Here is a 15,746-nt window from a genome sequence, read left to right on the forward strand (position 1 = left end):
AAATCTGTACTACAAATGTCTACACATCTCCATATTTAACTCCAGCACCAAACACGATGACCATAAAGGGAGGTTGATACCAAGACTAACGTAATAGTAGTTTTAGGTTGCACTACTATTACATCAAAACAGCAGCTGCAGGAATGACAGCAGTACCCCAGCATAGGTATAATGCTAGTTTGAACCAGGCTGAGTAGCAGTAGCAGGCTGGCAGGGCTTGTTTATTCAGCTTATGTTATGTTTTCTTCTGAGTTTTGGACAGCTGCAGTTGGACTGGCACCACGACCAGGAGTTAGGTAGGTAGAAACCAATACGGGTAAAGACTGACATATCAGCAGCGATGATTTAGGGCAAGTGAGGCTCTGACCCCTAAGTCTCATTGCCTTGTCACACTGGCAGAAATGGAAATGAAGATATTTTTTTTTCCAAATTAGCATCCACAAGAGAAAATTAGACTCACAGTGTCCAAGACTCGTCACACCGTGCTCTCGACCAAGAGTTCAGCAGGCAGCTGAACCAGTTTCCAGTGGAAATCGAGTCCAGCATCAACGACCATTGCTCCATCCCGTCTTTTCCCCTCCTCATAGCTCAGCCCTGGGACCCTCTGTGCAAGGACTGCGGTGCAGCGTACATCTGACAGCCCCACCACCCACCATGTCCAGCTAAGGTCCACTCTCCATCTGGTGTGTGTGCTTTCCTGTCATGAAATAAATACACCCAGGCTCATCCCAACTCAGCTGTTACTGGGGACTGGAAAACAACAGAAGTGGTCCAGCCATTATGGATGTTGCCCTGGATGTAGTGCATGACACTAAGGACATCAGGGAATAAAGCGTCTGTAACCCCCACAGGGGAGGCAGAAGCAAAGCACATTAAAAAGATCTATGATGAGAGAAATTCCACCGCATTGTGTTCTCCCAACACAGCAGGACTCCAGAGGAAAATGAGGGTGGGGTTCATGTGCCAGCATGGGGCAAAAACTACGTGCCAAATTACTCAGGCATGGGCTGGTCATCCTGTGTTGCCTGAATATTCCCTCCAGGACAACAGTACAGCAACAGCATGTGTCCGTGATGAGTACAGGTTTCAAGACACCACAAACTGTCCCACAGCTGCTAGTGACACCACAGCTACATCACATGGGGACCACAGTGATGCTGGCTTGAAGAATTCCTGCGTGCCCTCCCCCTGACAACCCAAATCTGGATGCTTGCTTGCTACCCCAGGTCACAGTGCACCATATTTTTAGTTGCGTCATTTGTTGGCTACCTTGTCCCATGGGGTTTCTACAGGATGTTTTCCATGGGTTAGCTGGATAAGCTGCCCAACAGCAGTGCTGTGTCCACATGCTGATATTGCCAGGGAAGTGGATTTCAGCCAAGACAACTGACTGTTATGGGGGCCTTTGGGAAGACAGTGTAGGGGTAAAAGAAATAGTTCTTGGTACAGGTAGACAATCACCGCTGGTAGCCAAGGTGCTGCTGACCATGTTGTCTTTTCATTGCTCAGGCTTGACAATGTCAAATATCCCAAATAAGACTAAGTATGCAACTTCAAATGAGTCAGCAGGACTGTCTGCACTGACAGGCTGTGATTGCAGGGCCCGTAGGCAGACCTGGGACAGCTTTCAATTTGCTGCTGCTGAAAGCAATTGAAGAGCTGCACCATAAGCTCCAGACCAGATGGGAAATCTTGCGGGACGCTGTATGCATAGACCTCAGCCCAAGCCTGGCTAGTAGTGGCATTGCTACTGGCACCCGAACGGATGAGGAAAGTCTGTTTGTGCTGCAGTCACATATCAGTCTGACTGCAGAGGCGGCTTACCCTAAATCTGCCTGTGCTCCAGATCGCAAATGCATCTTTTCTTTCCTGGTCTTTTTGGTGTCAGGAGAAATCAGGCTGCTTGGACACTAAATTCTTTGAGGCACCCAGAAGAGTACAGCGTTTATAGTATAACTGCTCATTACGGACCCAGCAGCAACCTGTTTTAGTTGAGAGCTTTAGGTATTAAACAGCAGCATCCCTAAACAGCTGCCGAAGGGGAGGCTGGTCTCCCAGCCCCTGCAGCCTGCCTGAAGTCAGCTTCCCTCTGGTTCGCCCTCCCGCTGACTTCTCTGCTTTTGCAGTCTCAGCTGGGCAGTGGCCCGGTTTCCGTGGGAGAAACGGAGAGAGCCCCTCTGCAGTCTGGCCTGGAAAATCTAGTCTGGAAATTCAGATGGATGGGTTGTATAAACTGCTGCCCTAATGTTGCTGCATTGGGTAATTACTGCTAATGCATGTCTTCCTATAGCACAGTGACATCTACAGTCCATGTTTAAAATGAGGATAACATTGTTCTAATGTCGTATTGTTATGCACTTTAGGTCTCTTCTGCTTAAAAAGAAATGCTGGCATTGCCTACAATATCTAAGTGCTGTATTGCGGGATGTTGCCCACGCGGTGTGCTCAAGTTCTGGACCAGCAGGACACGAGCCAGCTCCAGCCTTAAAGCTGTGTGACTTGTTACTGTCATCCTGAGCCGGTCTTGTGATTATGCTTCCCATAATAAAAACACAAGGCCTCTGTACGCCTGACTCAAGCAGGGCCTCTTTTTCTTGGTGAATGCATTGATGCGCAGCTTTTGTTAGCATCTGTAATGTGTCTTAGGCATTCGGCCATTGCTTCCATCCCCAGCTCCTCGGACATTTTTGTCCTGTAGCACTTACAGGTTGTTGACTGCGGCAGCACAATTAGATGTATTTTCCTGGGGTAGTTTACCATTCCAAGGAAATTTTTTTCCTTCCAGTGCTCCTGGGACAGGCAACCACTCTTTGCATATCTTCCGGTATCAACTTCTCCTACTGTCTTTCTTCTGTCTAAACTTAACTTCTTGTCTTTTTTATTTAGCGTTAACCCATCGGGCTGGGCTTTTCCCCCAAGTTGTTCTAAGCCGCCTGTCATGCTTTTTGCTATACAAACACGTAGTCCAATCAAAATGTCATCTCTGTAAACTTTAGCACATTAAGCTCTTTAAAATATAAATACAGAGAAATTTTGTGGTTTGGGGCGAAACACCTGGAGCTGAACCAACCCAGACCATAGTCTGAGACGCAGACAGTGACTGTACTGAAACAGTTGGATGTGGGAGAACTTTGAAGACCTTTGGTCTGGGTGCACTTTCCAGCTTTGTTCTGACCTCATATCAAATTGAGGAACGGAAAGTCAACATTTTCCTCTCAACCGTCCATAGCTTGGTTTCTCACAGGTCTCCAGTCTCAACAGCAGGGAAATAGATACAGGGCTCAGGAATTTCCACAGTCTGCATTTGCTATTGGAGATGCAGACAGTGTCTCCCAAAGGAGGCGCTGACTGAAAACAAGTATGATCTATTATTTTCTTAACCCACCCGTCAGAGCCATGCTGATGCAGCAGGCATGGAAAAACCATGAATGTTGATAATTTGTCCTGGCATTTCTGTCTTTGTTGAAAGCTGAAAATGTTCCCCTTTTGTGTTTTTAATCAGGCCTAATTCCAGTAATTGACTAGGCAGAATTTAGGTCCTTTTGTCCAAAATGTGTGATGACGCTGCTCAGCTGCTGCCTGACTTCTTGGGGTGAGTAATTTCCAAGAGCACCTCACATTTTGGCTGGATGGCCTAGAATAATACCTTTGCATGTTTCTGAATCATCTTCCTGAATGGTCTGAACAATGTGACATCTAAGTCAAATCTAAGCTCGCTCAGGACGCCGGAAAGTAGGCGCCCCTCTGTCTCTGCCTCGTGCTCAGTCCTGCCGCGGTTCTCAAAATGCATCAAAAGAAATCGCCAAGATTGGGCTCAATGCTTCATGAAGTTGTAGATGCCTTATTTTAAAACGATGATGGAGCTGCCTTTGCCATGCCTGGATGTCCATGGAAGATGGGGGGAGATACTGTGGGGATTCAACTTTTTGGCCTACCTGAGGTAGCGACCTAAGCTATAAACCGGGGTACTCAGGGGCCTTATGTTCTTTATTTGGTCAGTGAAGGGGTTGTTTTTGGATGGCAATTCACTTAAGATGGTATAAAACTCCCTCCTCTTTTCCTCCACGCTGCGATATCCCAAAGCAAGAATCTCTGCAGCTTGCCTTGTATCTTCAGGGTGAGGGGCACTTTCTTGGAGGCATAGACATGCTTTTCCAGATCTATTCTAGTGAGAGCTTCGCTGCCCTCTACAAGACATTGCAAACTCTTTCTTAGCCTTGTTAGTCCCCTCCTCTTCTCCAGCTCTTGTCTTTGGCGGAAATGAGACCTTCCGATCCATTCTAAGCCAATTATGGGCTGCTTTTGATTTCTATGGCATTCCAGTGAATCACACTTCTTAAGATCTGAATGTTTCACTGATTGTTCGGTGTTAAAATGACTGGTCCTTGTGCTATACTGCCTTGGACTTGTTAAATGAATACATGGTTCATTTGCTTTCAGTGCATCGACACGTTCCTCTGTTATTTCTGCTTTCCGCTCTTGTTCATTAGGCTCTGATTTTAGGGAGACTTCAGCAGTCTTATTGTTCCCATCTTCTTTTCCGTGCTCCAAATGTTGAAATGGTATCTGCAATCTCTTGCAAAGCTGATAATTCATTCCATTTCTTGCATCATCTTCCAACTTCTCTTTGTCTTGACTTGCGGAGTTTATTGTGGAACATCTGCTCTTGCGGACTGTGATTTTGAGATTGAGATTTTTTTTTTTTCTCTTTTTTTTTGCCTTGGGCCTATTTTTATGTTCTCTTGGATGGCAAATAAGAAATTTTTGACAAGCCCAGATGTTATGTTTTTTAGAGCCTGAGGATTTTATCGCTGGGACTTAGTCCCCCTCCAAATGGTAAAGTTGGCTCTTTCATCTTGGAGCATTCCCAAACTGTGGTTTGTTTCAATTTCTTTTTGTGTTTGAGCTTTACATACATAAATGCTTTGTTCTTCTGTGGGAGACACAGCTTCTCCCGCTGCCTTCTGCCACCACATTCCCACGCATCACAGCGGGACCACCTCTTCACCGCTGCCCACAGCCTCCTGGGGCTGTGTGGATCCAACGTGGGGGCTCTTCCTCACCTCCCACACCCAGTCCCCCGCTCCCAGGAGCTACTGGTGCTGCTGGTGCTGCTGCAGTGTGGCCTTCCCAGCTTTTCTGTGTTTTCACTTCTCTTCTGCTTAGAAATGTTATTTGTAGCTGGGCCAGGACAAATCACCATGCTAAGGATTTTGGTCAGCACCAATATTTTCACTGTGCTGTTCTCTTACTTTAAGAAATTAATCACTGAGAAAAAAAATGTAGAATATGTTAAGAAGCTTTTAGAGACCTGATATCTGAGGAGTTCCATTACCTCCTAGAGAGTTAAAATAAGGTTCCCCCTTGAAGGTGGGGATGGGTTTTTTTTTTCTTTTCTTCAAAGGTTTTTGTTCTGCTGTATCACCTGAAGCAGCCGTGCCCCATTGGTCACATCATAACCCACCACTGTACAACTCTCCTTACGGTTGCTCAGACAGACATTGAAAATACCTCCAGCATGACTTAAGGGATGTCAAAATACTTAGTGTAAAAATTGAAAACAATAATACTTATCTTTTTGGCAAAGACCTTCAACAATAATTATAATAAATACAAAATATGGTGGGCAAGGAAAAAGGAAACTTAATCACAAGAAGTATTTACAGACCTGTGTCACTGGACTGCTTCTGCAAGATTGTTATAAAGTGCAGTGGATCTTAAATATTTCCAAGAAATCACCTTGTCCAGTCTTTCCTATTATCTGAATAATTAACAATCTGGAGGACAGTCATTCATAAAAATCAATACACTGCAGAAATGTCAAAGTCCTGAGAAGATTCATCAAATGCTATGGCTGTTGCAATTGGTTTGTTTAGTTACAAAACCCACAACAAAGACGTGCTAAACTAAAGCAGAATGAAGGAAAGCTTCGCTTCATCTCCTGTAAAGGAGGTGAAACGTTAAAGCCAAAAATCCAGAAGCTTCCTTAAGCAGGGTAAACATGTTGCTGGAATCAAGGAGACCTGAAAATCCTGGAGGCTATACTCATGCCCTCTACACTCATTTTCACGAATGTTTACCAGATCTGGGGTTGGGCGTGATTTCAACCTTGGAGGATAAAATTATAACAACCTTAGAAGCCACAGGTCTTTAAAGAGTGTGTGCATCAGCCATACCATGGAGTTATTAAAAATTTAGTAAGAAAACCTGCACCTCCCTCTCTGTTGGCCTAGCTGTACAAAACCTCATTGAGGTTAATGTGTGCCATTTGCCTTAGGAAAGAAGTTGTCCCACTGTCTATGTAATTTTTTTACACTTCAGTTTAAGGATTTGGCAGTAGGAAGTCTTAGACTATTTCTAGATGGTGCTATAGGAAAGTTAATCTCTTACTGCCAATGGTATCCAAATAAAACTTATGTTTTTGCAGATTCCCCAGCTGAAGCCAGCAGCTTGTGTTCTGCCCTTTATTAGTTTGGACCAGTCACTATCACTTCTGTTACTTCCCCAAGGAAATTTTATAGTGAAAGATAGCTATTAAAATCTCAATTGCATCTTATTCTTCCTAGAAATCTGCTCAGAAGCGAGAGTGGCAGAGAAGCAGAGAAAAGCTGAGGATGCGCAAGCTTGAGCGTGGAATTGTGGCTTGGTCTCTACTACTGACAGTAGACAATGAATTTTGCAAATTCAGAATTAAATGGGAGAATATTGTTACTGGGACTCCTAGGCCTGAAGATCGTCTGGTCTGACCTCATGTGTGGCAAGCCAGAGAGTGAAGGAGTATAGCTGCTCCTATTCCAAAGCCCTTGTAAGGCAAGGAGGAGACTACAAAGTTTAAGAAACCTGACCTAAGGAAGAGTGAATAAAGAAAGGTTGTTAAAATCCTGCATGCAAAATGCTAAGGGAAGATTGTCAAGGTCTTTAGAAGATGTTGAGGCAAAGCTTACCAAAGGACTGCATGCACCTAAATCACTTCAGAAGACCTTCTTGAGAAAATAACTTTTGAACAGTATGAATACTTCCTTTTCTTATAGGTATTAACTTTATATTAACTCATCCTTTGAAACACTTCAATTTTAAACCAGTTATAAACTGTACAATAATATTAAATATATTTTCCATCCCTACATTCAATATGACATGATTTTTTAATGTAGTTAAACTTTGCGTATTTCCTTTTTTATTGTCCTTGTGGAACAGTTAATCAGACAGACGGGGAGAAGGGGAACGAAGTCAGACTGACAGGAGAGGTCAGAAGTCTCTGGTTTTATCCAAATGAGATATGATGCACTGATGATGTTCTACAAAATTTTCCATCATTAAACAGCAGCTCTCCTCATGGGTTTTTCTCAGAATTTGCTCTATTGCTGTGCTAAACTGGGCACAGAATCAGTAGGTTAGTGTATGTTTGCTTCATGATAGGTCTTCTTTGGTGTATGTAGGTTTTTGACTTTTTTTGTCTGTTGTCCCGTAAGTTCATGAACTTGTCTGTTTTAAAGACTTGTATTGGAATGCTGACAAACGTGTTTCTTTTCATTAGGGAGCTGTAATGAAATGAGAGCCTAGGCTGTTATCTAACATACAGTTTAACCGTCAAGTGTTGCTGTGTAAATGACAATTTACTCTTGGAAGACTACCTACTGACTTTGCATTCCAACAAGACAATATGAGCAAGAAATTAGTTACTTTGTTCTCTGCATGAATTATTTAGGACTGCAGAATGGTTTTTGCATTTGTGTTTCTATTCTGTCCTCACTATCCCTTTAAGATACATATATTTGTGAGATATAATTTCTCTTCTGGAGGTAGGGAATATCTAAATAGCATGAAATGTTCTGATAGCAGAAATTTAATCTGATTTTTTTTTTCTTTGTCCTTTTAGCCTATGTACTTTTAAATCTAGGTTTTATTTTTTTCTATCAGAGTGGTTCAAAAGATCCCCGAAATCTGAAAATAGGTATCTGAAAGGAGTAAGCTGAATTCAGAAACAAAACTTTCTATAAACTTTTAATAAAGTTTTTTATTTTCTGTTTTTCATAAATAAATCCTAAATTGAATGGAAATATTTGAACATGTGCTGAGTTTTTAGTTTGCTGTATTTCAAAAGTTTCAAAAATATGAGCAAATTTTTAGCTAGTTCTTAATTAAGTCTAAGTCTGCAGTTTGGTTTTGGCTTAGTTGAAAGATTGGTGCCCCTGACAGCGCAGTGTTGGCAGCTTAATGTGCACAGTTATGACAGCTTCCAGATGAAGGGTATCCACATCCATAAATCATTTTAAATTAAGAAACCAAATTAGCTGTCTCTCATGGTTACTTAAGGTAGGGTAAGACATATTGTCATATTACATTTCAGACAAATTTTGCATTGAGACAAATTTCTAATTGTGAACAAAAAAGATATAAGAAGCAAGTAATCAAACTTTTTATAAGTCATGGCAATTGCAAGGAAGGAGAAATTAGCAAGAGATTCATTCAAGAGATCTTATGCAAACATGACTAATCGCTAATGAATGATTACTTTAAAAAGAATTTATTAATAAAGATGATATATGAAGAATGTAAAGCAGAACACTGTCTGGTTGATAGGAAGTGAGGAGTGGGGCAGAAGTTACACAACGCAAAGTGAAGCCAATTTCCACTGTGATTTTCTGACACAATCTACGATTTCTTTCTCTCCCATCCTGCTGGTGCTCTGGATTTTCTTTGTCCTTTTTGGTGGACGTGTCTTGTGACAGCAGTGTTACTTTCCAACTTTAAACTTCCCAATCATAACAAGACAATCAGGCTCCTTTTCCTTTGGAGGTGTCGTTAGACTTTGCCCTCTTCAGAACTAGAGGCTATCTATAATATATGTAAATCTTTCCCAAAAGTGCTTAATATTTTGTACTTTTAGTTCTGATGATCCAGTATTTTTAGTTTCCTCACTAATTGCAATCACAAATACAAAGTACTAGGTTTCTTTTAGCATGACAACAGGAAAGATTTTGGCAGGTCAAAGGAAACCGCTGTTGAACAACATGTAGTCAATTGGCTGACCTTCTTTTGGTCCTTAGGGATTTACCTGCTGAGTAAGAGATTCTGCAGTTTTTCAGAGCATGTCTGTATTCGTTCTAAGCTAACATTCGACCCACTGGTTGAAGTGTTTTCTTTCTCCCAGCTGATGTGGATGAGCAGCAAAAAAATTAGCCAGAATATTGTGCCAAAGAATTATTTACCTTGAGTCATGCTGCTGAAAATTTTGCCTCATAGTAGCTGTAAAGATTTTTGAATATCATGGTGCTGTGATACTGTGACTCTCCAACACTTTGCTTTTGTGAAATGAGACAGCAGAATTGCTTACCATCCCGGGTTATTACCCAAGACTGGCACAGATGGTTAGGGCAAAAGTGCAAAATTCTGAGGTCAAACAGCTATTCTAACAATCCACTTGGTACCAGATTTGAAAACTGTCTTCACTTTGATTTCTTCCTGAGCAGTTCAGAGAAAAAAGGTAATGCAGAACTACAATTGGAACCATAGATGCAAACTGAACACCTTCAGAATTTCCCTATCTGAACAAATATTCTAAACACCTTGAGAAATTGATTAGGTCTAGCAGGGGTGAAGATGCTTTATAAATGAAAATGGGAAATTCTTCCAAAAATAGCTTAGTGAAAGGGGTGAAGTTTTACACAAATTTGGCCAAATACTGAAAATTCTTTTACCAGCAAAAATGACAGCATGATGAATTTTCTTTCTAATAATTGGGTGGAAAAATGAAAGTGAACAATCTGAAAGACAAAAATAGAGAACTAACTATAGGTTTGCCTCTGGATGAATTTCTCTGCTAAGGTTGGGCACTTAATCAGTAAATTCAAGACATCCTGCAAAAAATGCTGAGTAAGAGGTAAATGGCAGAATTGCACTTTGTTCTTGGGAGCTCAGTGGAAATTTTAGTGTTAAGATACATGTGTGTTTGGGCACAAGTCCTGGGATTAAAATAGGCTTGTGGTCATAGGCTGGGGGCAACTATAAGCTCGACCTTAACTACAAGTATAGATATAGCCTAGATGACTAGAATGAGTTTGTTATTGAACATATGCAAAAGTACAGTTCCAACACCTCATCTCCCTGGCTCTTTCAGTCCAAGAAGAGGTTTAACATAGACACTTGTTTTCTTGTCTTTGAAACTGCTAAGGCTTTCTTATGCTTCAGAGCCTGAAATAATTTTATTTTTTTTTTTTAATTTAGACCACACAATTTTAAATAACGTGGTTTCCCTAATTCTGTGCCTTTTAGACAAACTCTTTGGCATCTTCAACTTTCATGCTGAAAATAAATGCCATCTAGATGAAGATCTTGCTTTGTATCTGTGGACTTCATTTTGAGTTGGAACTCTGAGGCAATGTTTAAAGGGTAGGTATGACACAACTGGAAAATATCTCTAAAACCAGAAACAAATTGACAGTCTTGTTGATACATGATGAGACCCAGCCTAATGACTTGGTTTCACACATGAATTTCCCATGCATGGCCAGCTTTAGAAACCCCAGCTGACACAGCGGTATCTTTTTGAAGGCTCACTGAAATAGGTATGACTTCTTAAGGCCATTCAGTGTGAATAAAGGTATCAGAGTTTAAGCTCTGAGTTGGGAAAATGGGGGTGTGGAAGGGTAAAAGAAATCTGTTGGTGAGAACTGTATTTGGCTCAGTAAGGGTGGTTAAAGTAAGAAGGTGGGTTTTTTTTTCCTGTTATTTAAAGTTAAGGTTTTCAAGAGCAGGGTTGCTAAAGAAAAGATAGTTGGAGTCCCCTTCCCTCTTCATTATTTTTGACAGTAAGACTTATGTGTTAGTAGATTTAGGTAATTTAGCCATGAAAATTAGCTTTTTTATTCACATTTGAAGAACAAGCTGTTTCCATCAATTATTTTCAACTGCCCTTCTTCCCCTTCCCTTCCAAACAGCTATTTTTGGACTGGGGTGCCCAAGGGACAAGTAGAAAAAAAAAAGAAGTCTGAATATTGTAAGGAAGCATGACTCACATGAGCTGAGAATTAGCATTTGAATTTTATTCCTGCTCACACGGTTGGTGAGAGTGAGGAGAGTAAATAATAACCATTAGCGTTAAGCATTTTGTTTGTCACTCTAATGCAGACATTCCTCAAATTTGAGTAATGAGTCAGACTATCTCTGCTCCTCTACTCTCATTCCAGCCCAACTAGAGTGTAAGATGACTCAGAAGCAACACTGGTTTCAAAGAATCCATATGATTTAAATACGAAGAGGTAGAACTTGATACAGTTGGGCAAGCAAGGTGTTTCTGCACTGGCTGTAATAAAGACACAAAGTATGAGATCATATAGCTATATCCTGTACTCTTGATGGGTTGACTTGCTGTATTCTTAATTTTGCTGGAAGCATCATCACACAACATTTGGAGGGGGAAATGGCTGCAGATGTTCACTGAGAGCCACTGCTCTGCTCTGTTCCTTCAGGCACTCCTGAATCAATGGAAAAAGACCATCTTGGCCCTGCCTTGTCCTCTGCCCGGTTCCTGGGCTGGAGAAGGGTAAGGCTGAGGACCACACAGGACCGTAGTACCCACGCATCCTTTGCACTGATCACCACACTGCCAGAGCACTTGGAGTCACTAGGAAGAGTAGAACCACATGCTAACAAAGCTTGTTCATTGGTGGTGCTTGCCTGCTGGGTTGTTGGTTTAAGTTATAGAAACAGTGATCTCCGCCGTCTTAATTCCCTTATAGCCTTAACGTCTTATTATGAGTGTTAACCAGTCCCTTTGTGTTGGGGCACGGGCTCCTGGAATACCAGTTCTTACACCTAAATTGTGCAATATTCTTTTTTGCTGCACAAACCCCATGCTGAATTTCAAGTTCAAAATATTTTACCCTTTTACTCTGCACAGCTTTGATTTCTGCATGCGTAAAGATACAGACTTTGTGTAAAAAAAACCAACAGAGGCAATGATTTTTGGGAACATCCTTCATACCTTTCGTGTTCTGTGAATACTCCTTAGTTTCATCCAGCGGATCTCAAAAGATATCAGCCAGAAAATTTCTCTTGAAGTCTTGATTATTTTAGGTAGCCACCTTTGCAGGTGAGTATTCAGTTCTTGGCTTTTTGCTCAGCGCCCTGGAAGCCTCTGGTCTGAACTGAAAAACGTTGGCTGTGGCATGGTGTTGGAACCGAGGCTGAAACCGTACATTTTTTTGCTGTGTTCCTCGACTTTTGCTAAGCTTTGGTTTTGTTTCTCTGTTACCTGCAAAATTTGTCTGTCCCTTTGTGATAGTAGTGGGAGGCAGGGGAGGTCAAAGTTGGGGTTTTGGTCTTTGGTGGTTCTTATGAGCATAAGTGTGGAGCTTTGTACAGATTTCCAGTCATGTGTCAATAAAAGGGGACGTGTTCCAGATCAGCACTTAATATGCACTTTACAAAAATTATAAAATCTGAATGCCACGGTGAGACTCCATATAATCCAGGTAAGATGCTACCTCCTACCTGTCACCTTACTTATTGTATGGGCTTTGCCTTATGTGATACTCTGCAAGCCTCAAGAGTAAATTCACTACAGGGCAACATTTACTGGCTTTTAAAAGGACTCTGATTAAAGACAAAGCCCTGTGAATAAATCTTTTTTGATGTCTCTTCTGTCTTGTTTATTCAGATTGCTGCCAAAGCCATCTCTCCTCTCCTGACAATAGAACCATAGAATCATAGAATCATTTAGGTTGGAAAAGACCTTTAAGATCATCGAATCCAACCACAAGCCTAACACTGCCAAGTCCACCACTAAACCATGTCCCTAAGCACCACATCTACACGTCTTTTAAATCCCTCCAGGGACGGTGACTCCACCACTTCCCTGGGCAGCCTGTTCCAATGTCCGACAACCCTTTCAGTAAAGAAATTTTTCCTAATATCCAATCTAAACCTCTTCTGGCACAACTTGAGGCCATTTCCTCTCACCCTGTCACTAGTTACTTGACAGAAAAGACCAGCGCCCACCTCACTACAACCCCCCTTCATGTAGTTGTAGAGAGCGATCAGGTCTCCCCTCAGCCTCCTCTTCTCCAGACTAAACAGCCCCAGCTCCCTCAGCCGCTCCTCATAACACTTATGCTCCAGGCCCCTCACCAACTTGGTTGCCCTTCTCTGGACACGCTCCAGCACCTCAAGGTCTTTCCTGTAGTGAGGGGCCCAAAACTGAACTCGTTATTCGAGGTGTGGCCTCACCAGTGCCCAGCACAGGGGGAGAATACTAATGAGATAGACTGAAGAAGTAAGATTTCAAACAACCACAGTGAAAACTCTTTGATAAGCAAGTCAAGCAATGAAAAAGCTTCATTCATGCACCAGGAGAAAGTCAGCAAAAAAAATTTCAAGATGCTGTAGTCTTCAGTTCTAGAAAATAAGGAAATGCTTAAGTTGCCAATCAGAAATATAAAAGAAGGAGAAATAAGACATAGCATTCTTGTTCCTGTCTTAATGAGCTTTTTGTGTTTTATTTTTTATCCAGAATTCCAACCCACTAAGAACTAGCATGTGGCCAAAATGTGCTCTGATTCACTACATAGTGAACATTATTTTCCTGTTTGCAATAGTGATCTTTTAAATTTAGGGGCACACTATTGATTTTGGGGTTCTTTGTTTGTTTTTTTTTTTGGGGTGGGGGGGGGGAGTTGTAGGGTTGGTGGCTGGATGACATGCCCACAGTACCTACTCCTTCTTATCTTATCATTTGCTATTTGCATTGTGGTGTCAGTGGTGTAGTATTGCAGCACTGTATGAAGCACAAAGCTCTTCAGGGATACCCACGGCAACTCACTGGCTGAAAGCAAAAAGTGGTGTGTTTTCGGTCTGGTTCGAGGTGAATCAGCATTTTCTATATGAAATCCAGTTTGCCTGCTGTATCCTGCAAAACATTTGAAGAGATGATGAAAGACCAGGAGCAGAACCTTGTCCCCATATGATAGCCATATTGCAGCTCTTCTCTCTCAAATCTTTTTCATGTCGTATTGTGAGATGCATCTTGTAAATCTACAAGTGAAGAACAGGAAGAATTGTCATTCTGGCCTAGGAGACACTCACCGTGTTTTGAAAGATCCAGTCAGGTAAGCACTGTGTTGTCGTCTGGGACTACGATCTTGAGCCTAAAATCTCACTGAGGGGTCACAAAATTTCCAAAATAATGGTGGCACTTCTTTTGAAATGGTGGATCAAACCACTGAAATGGGGTGGGAAGAAGTAGATGAATAAATTCTCATTCATATTTACTTAACTCAGGGTTTTTCCCAATTGGATTTTGATCCATATCTTCTGCCAAATATATATCTATCAGCTTCCTGTTTCTGTGGCATTTCTGATCTCATCCCTGATGATGTACGGCAGCTTCTACTTCTTAATTCTCCGTGACTGAAATGTAAAACTTCATATTGAAAATCTGTGCCTTGTAATAGCCGCATGGAATGCTCTAACCAAACTGTCAGCAGGAAATGCCGAAGGTAACACAGTAGTAATCAAAGTTGTGCAAAGCCTTGGTTCCAGTATGTATTTTAAGTGTAATCACATTTTTCTCCTGTTTCCTGAGTGGAGCTTCCTGAATATCTTGGGAGAATGTCCTGGCCTAAAAAGAATCTGCAGAAAAAAATGGGAACTGGGACAATTTTTCTCTTCAAACTAATTTCAATGCATTAAACACACTTCCACTATGAGAGGGACTATTATACACCCCGAAGTTCAAATGACTGAGTTCTTTCATTCAAATGAAGCTCTGTATCATGCTAAAACGATTACAGAGCTTGGTCACCGCAAGTCATATCCTTCATAGGTGGCATGAATAACCACATTAAACAGGGATATTTTGTCTAGACTTCTTTATCTCTTTCCAGCCTTCCTGACTTCTTAAAAATCTTATTAAACACTTGATTTAATTTACTTAGACCAAATACTGTCTCCAAAACAGTAAAGAATGTCTATTACAGATAAAAGAGAATATATTAACATTTCTCATGGTTTTTCCCACTTTTCCTACTATGGTTTTTCCTAGCTTCTTAATTGAAAAAAAAAAAAACCCCTTATTTTGAATTCTGTTGTAATTCTTAACAAAGCAAGCTGAAAAATACATTATTTTCTTCCACATGGGAAACAACTCTACCATCCCAATTTCTAAACTCACCATTTCTGTTATAATAGGAAAGCACATCATGTATTAGCATGATTGTCTATCACGTCTTGAAGAGTCCCTTATTCTTAATTCTGTGTCTGTTACCTTTGATATCTGGTCTTCTTTATTAATAAAAAAATATAATTAAATATTTTTGCAATTAGTTGCTTGCAGTTGTGGCTCTGGGCTGTTCTGCCATGCAGGTGAGAGCTTTTCCCAAGGCTCACCAACAGGCAACTCGGGAGCCTGGAGATCTGCTGCAGAGCCAGGAATGGGAAACTCCTTGGAAGTTGGATTTGCCAGAGCCTCATGCCTCAGTTTCACAGCAGGGAGACTAAGCGCTCTGTCACGTCTTGCTTTCTGGTTCCTTGGTAGCACCCCAAGGAGATATAAATCAGCAGAGCTAAGCCTGGTAGCCCACAAAGGCCTAATGAAGTCTAGTGCCTAGAAACTGGAGACAGGCAAATTAATGTTGGGATTACAGTGTCATCACATCACAGGATAATTCAGACTGGAAAGGTCCTCGGGAGGTCTCTAGTCCAAACTCCTACTCAAAGCAGGGTCACCTCTGGGCCCAGACCAGGTT

The 15,746-nt window shown here is 41.5% G+C and overlaps 1 long non-coding RNA gene across 2 annotated transcripts; it reads left to right on the forward strand.

Moving 5' to 3' along the window:
- Positions 1-2,535: 2,535 nt before the first annotated feature.
- On the forward strand, positions 2,536-12,345 carry LOC126044285 (uncharacterized). 2 transcript variants are annotated; one of them, XR_007507626.1, is made up of 4 exons: positions 2,536-3,592; positions 6,567-7,031; positions 10,276-10,392; positions 11,472-12,345. It is a non-coding gene; the product is annotated as an uncharacterized LOC126044285 (long non-coding RNA). The 2 variants fall into 2 exon arrangements; XR_007507625.1 differs by lacking the exon at positions 2,536-3,592 and having other exon boundaries at positions 6,289-7,031; positions 11,472-12,344.
- Positions 12,346-15,746: the final 3,401 nt, after the last annotated feature.

The sequence above is a fragment of the Accipiter gentilis genome, chromosome 11 (genome assembly GCF_929443795.1).
Source record: "Accipiter gentilis chromosome 11, bAccGen1.1, whole genome shotgun sequence".
NCBI lineage: Eukaryota > Metazoa > Chordata > Aves > Accipitriformes > Accipitridae > Astur > Astur gentilis.